Raw genomic sequence first — 5,497 nt, forward strand, 5'->3', positions numbered from 1 at the left:
TCATCAGTAGGTGGAAGCTGGAGTCTACACGGCCCAGGTCTGTGGGTCTAACCTGTTGGAGTCTACACGGCCCAGGTCTGTGGGTCTAACCTGTTGGAGTCTACACGGCCCAGGTCTGTGGGTCTAACCTGTTGGAGTCTACACGGCCCAGGTCTGTGGGTCTAACCTGTTGGAGTCTACACGGCCCAGGTCTGTGGGTCTAACCTGTTGGAGTCTACACGGCCCAGGTCTGTGGGTCTAACCTGATGGAGTCTACACGGCCCAGGTCTGTGGGTCTAACCTGTTGGAGTCTACACGGCCCAGGTCTGTGGGTCTAACCTGTTGGAGTCTACACGGCCCAGGTCTGTGGGTCTAACCTGTTGGAGTCTACATGGCCCAGGTCTGTGGGTCTAACCTGATGGAGTCTACACGGCCCAGGTCTGTGGGTCTAACCTGTTGGAGTCTACATGACCCAGGTCTGTGGGTCTAACCTGTTGGAGTCTACACGGCCCAGGTCTGTGGGTCTAACCTGTTGGAGTCTACACGACCCAGGTCTGTGAGCCAGAGTCTGTTATTAACATACTTTATTTTTTCTTGTTCTTTTCTCTCTTGGTTTCTCCTCACCCCATACCACCCCATACCACCCCATACCACCCCATACCACACCCCATACAACCCCATACCACCCCATACCACCCCATACCACCCCATGCCACCCCATGCCACCCCATACCACCCCATACCACCCCATACCACACCCCATACCACCCCATGCCACCCCATGCCACCCCATGCCACCCCATACCACCCCATACCACCCCATACCACACCCCATACCACCCCATACCACCCCATGCCACCCCATACCACCCCATACCACCCCATACCACCCCATACCACACCCCATACCACCCCATACCACCCCATACCACCCCCATACCACACCCCATACCACCCCATACCACCCCATACCACCCCATACCATCCCATACCACCCCATATCACCCCATACCATCCCATACCACCCCGTACCACCCCGTACCACCCCATACCACCCCATACCACCACGGATTTCTGTTCACTGCAGTTGCCTTGTCTCTGGTCTCCTCTCAGTGAGAGATACTACCTTGCCATTTTTACAGTAATTCAAACACTTTTAAATTTTTACTGTAGACTGATCGCTTCTGTGCTACTTTGGGTTCTTCTGATCCTACATGGAGATAGTTACTCCTGAGATATCATCACTCACTCCAGCGCACTCAGACGGCTTTGTGGTGAATGTCATCAGAGCCAAGGTGTGTGTGAGCCTGTGCCTGTGTGTGTGTGTGTGTGCCTGTGTGTGTGTGTGTGTGTCTGTGCCTGTCTCTGTGTGTGAGTGTGTGTGTGTGGGGGGACATCCGTGCGTTATCAGAAGCAAAGTGGAACAACGTGGTTTCAGAGCATTTCGTATTATTCTGTATGTAAAAACCCGAGACATACCGTTTATGATAAGTTACGTTTTGTATTGTATGTATACATTTGTGGATGTTCATCATCCATTTCGTTAGAATATGTTACGAATAGCAATTCGTACAATTTGTAACTAATTTGCTAACCGTAAAATTTGTTACGAAGTTGCAAAACGTATGATATGTTACGAATCCCAATTTTTTGTGGCTAACGCTAGATCTCTGGGTTCAAGTGTTAAGGTTAGGCTTAGGGGAAGGGTTAGCTCACGTGCTAAGAAGTTGCAAAGTAGCAAAAAAAAAGTAATTTCTAATTTTTTAGTTATATTACTCACGCAACATTCTTCCCTTCAAGCAATGTCTGTTTAAGAAGCTTAATCACCTCGTCTCCACTGTAATATATTTGTGTTGTGGAGAAATGACCAGGCAGGAGACGGGAGTACAGTTAGTTTAGTCCAAACCTCTCGTGCTCTCAACAGCCTCCGGCACAATAGAGCACATGTCCGTTTCCTATTCGGTGTAGTAACGTAACAGATGTAGATCCCAGATACTACAATGATGAGATTCGAACATGCAACTTTTGGGTTGTTAGACATTCGTGTCCACCAATCGACCCCGACCAACCACTTTCCTATCTTATGTAACTGTAGCGTACTCTATCATTCTAATTTGAGTGTGGCGGAATTACGTTTACTATGTTACGTCTAGTCTATGAGACCAGTCTGGGTGGAATGAAACCAAAGTTAATTTCTCATCCAGCAACTTTAATAAGGAAAGCTTGTCTTTGGAGAGGGAGGAGAGAATTTAATTATACCATTTACACAGGTCAAAGGGTAGGATTATGTTGAGCCATGTAGACAAGCTGGAAAATTAGTTGAACTAATAGTGACAGCAAATAGCTTGACCATTCTGTTATTAATGCCACACAAACAATAATTAGTGCCGTTCAAAACGAGATATTTCAACACTCTCAAAAATGTGTATTGCACTTTTATTTCTACCTGTGATGCACAGAAACGTTTCCTAATGGAAAGAAAACATCAACTAATTCTAAGTGAACTCTGACTGAAAGAGACATCCCTCTCTAGAGACTTCCTGAAAGAGACATCCCTCTTTAGAGACTTCCTGAAAGAGACATCCCTCTTTAGAGACTTCCTGAAAGAGACATCCCTCTTTAGAGACTTCCTGAAAGAGGCATCCCTCTTTAGAGACTTCCTGAAAGAGACATCCCTCTTTAGAGACTTCCTGAAAGAGACATCCCTCTCTAGAGACTTCCTGAAAGAGGCATCCCTCTCTAGAGACTTCCTGAAAGAGACATCCCTCTTTAGAGACTTCCTGAAAGAGACATCCCTCTTTAGAGACTTCCTGAAAGAGGCATCCCTCTTTAGAGACTTCCTGAAAGAGGCATCCCTCTTTAGAGACTTCCTGAAAGAGACATCCCTCTTTAGAGACTTCCTGAAAGAGACATCCCTCTTTAGAGACTTCCTGAAAGAGACATCCCTCTCTAGAGACTTCCTGAAAGAGGCATCCCTCTTTAGAGACTTCCTGAAAGAGGCATCCCTCTTTAGAGACTTCCTGAAAGAGACATCCCCTTTAGAGACTTCCTGAAAGAGGCATCCTCTCTAGAGACTTCCTGAAAGAGGCATCCCTCTTTAGAGACTTCCTGAAAGAGACATCCCTCTTTAGAGACTTCCTGAAAGAGGCATCCCTCTTTAGAGACTTCCTGAAAGAGGCATCCCTCTCTAGAGACTTCCTGAAAGAGGCATCCCTCTTTAGAGACTTCCTGAAAGAGACATCCTCTTTAGAGACTTCCTGAAAGAGACATCCCTCTTTAGAGACTTCCTGAAAGAGACATCCCTCTTTAGAGACTTCCTGAAAGAGACATCCTCTTTAGAGACTTCCTGAAAGAGAAATCCCTCTTTAGAGACTTCCTGAAAGAGACATCCCCTTTAGAGACTTCCTGAAAGAGGCATCCCTCTCTAGAGACTTCCTGAAAGAGGCATCCCTCTTTAGAGACTTCCTGAAAGAGACATCCCTCTTTAGAGACTTCCTGAAAGAGGCATCCCTCTTTAGAGACTTCCTGAAAGAGGCATCCCTCTCTAGAGACTTCCTGAAAGAGGCATCCTCTTTAGAGACTTCCTGAAAGAGACATCCCTCTTTAGAGACTTCCTGAAAGAGACATCCTCTTTAGAGACTTCCTGAAAGAGACATCCCTCTTTAGAGACTTCCTGAAAGAGACATCCCTCTTTAGAGACTTCCTGAAAGAGAAATCCCTCTTTAGAGACTTCCTGAAAGAGAAATCCCTCTTTAGAGACTTCCTGAAAGAGACATCCCTCTTTAGAGACTTCCTGAAAGAGACATCCCTCTTTAGAGACTTCCTGAAAGAGGCATCCCTCTTTAGAGACTTCCTGAAAGAGACATCCCTCTTTAGAGACTTCCTGAAAGAGACATCCCTCTTTAGAGACTTCCTGAAAGAGACATCCCTCTTTAGAGACTTCCTGAAAGAGACATCCTTCTTTACCTCTGAGAGTGTGTGAGAATGTGGTGACTGAGTGTATGAGAGTGTAGTGACTGAGTGTATGAGAGTGTGGTGTATGAGTGTGTGAGAGTGTGGTGACTGAGTGTGTGAGAGTGTGGTGACTGAGTGGGGTGACTGAGTGTGTGGTGACTGAGTGTGTGGTGACTGAGTGTGTGGTGACTGAGTGTGTGGTGACTGAGTGTGTGGTGACTGAGTGTGTGGTGACTGAGTGTGTGGTGACTGAGTGTGTGGTGACTGAGTGTGTGGTGACTGAGTGTGTGGTGACTGAGTGTGTGGTGACTGAGCGTGGGGTGACTGAGCGTGGGGTGACTGAGCGTGGGGTGACTGCGTGTAGGGTGACTGAGTGTGTGAGAGTGTGGTGACTGAGTGGGGTGACTGAGCGTGGGGTGACTGAGCGTGGGGTGACTGAGCGTGGGGTGACTGAGCGTGGGGTGACTGCGCGTGGGGTGACTGCGTGTGGGGTGACTGCGTGTGGGGTGACTGCGTGTGGGGTGACTGAGAGTGTGGTGACTGCGTGTGGTGACTGCGTGTGTGAGAATGTGGTGACTGAGTGTGGGGTGACTGATGGACTGTTCTCACTGAGCCTCTCAGGCTGATCAATCCCCATCAGAGCCAGTAAAGTGTTGTAGTCAGAGGAGAGGACTACTGGAGATGGGACCTGATTGGGCCTTGGCATGTAATGAGGTCTCAATGACATACACAGGAGGAGGCAGGGAGCTGGGTCCAGGGGCAGGTAGGTCATACACAGGAGGAGGCAGCGAGCTGGGTCCAGGGGCAGGCAGAAGGTCATACACAGGAGGAGGCAGGTAGCTGGGTCCAGGGGCAGGCAGAAGGTCATACACAGGAGGAGGCAGCGAGCTGGGTCCAGGGGCAGGCAGAAGGTCATACACAGGAGGAGGCAGGTAGCTGGGTCCAGGGGCAGGCAGAAGGTCATACACAGGAGGAGGCAGGGAGCTGGGTCCAGGGGCAGGCAGAAGGTCATACACAGGAGGAGGCAGGTAGCTGGGTCCAGGGGCAGACAGAAGGTCATACACAGGAGGAGGCAGGTAGCTGGGTCCAGGGGCAGGTAGAAGGTCATACACAGGAGGAGGCAGGGAGCTGGGTCCAGGGGCAGGCAGAAGGTCATACACAGGTGGAGGCAGGGAGCTGGGTCCAGGGGCAGGTAGAAGGTCATTCACAGGAGGAGGCAGGTAGCTGGGTCCAGGGGCAGGTAGAAGGTCATACACAGGTGGAGGCAGGGAGCTGGGTCCAGGGGCAGGTAGAAGGTCATACACAGGTGGAGGCAGGGAGCTGGGTCCAGGGGCAGGCAGAAGGTCATACACAGGAGGAGGCAGGTAGCTGGGTCCAGGGGCAGGTAGAAGGTCATACACAGGAGGAGGCAGGTAGCTGGGTCCAGGGGCAGGCAGAAGGTCATACACAGGTGGAGGCAGGGAGCTGGGTCCAGGGGCAGGCAGAAGGTCATACACAGGAGGAGGCAGGTAGCTGGGTCCAGGGGCAGGTAGAAGGTCATACACAGGAGGAGGCAGGGAGCTGG

This window comes from Oncorhynchus keta, chromosome 19 (genome assembly GCF_023373465.1).
Source record: "Oncorhynchus keta strain PuntledgeMale-10-30-2019 chromosome 19, Oket_V2, whole genome shotgun sequence".
NCBI classification, from domain to species: domain Eukaryota; kingdom Metazoa; phylum Chordata; class Actinopteri; order Salmoniformes; family Salmonidae; genus Oncorhynchus; species Oncorhynchus keta.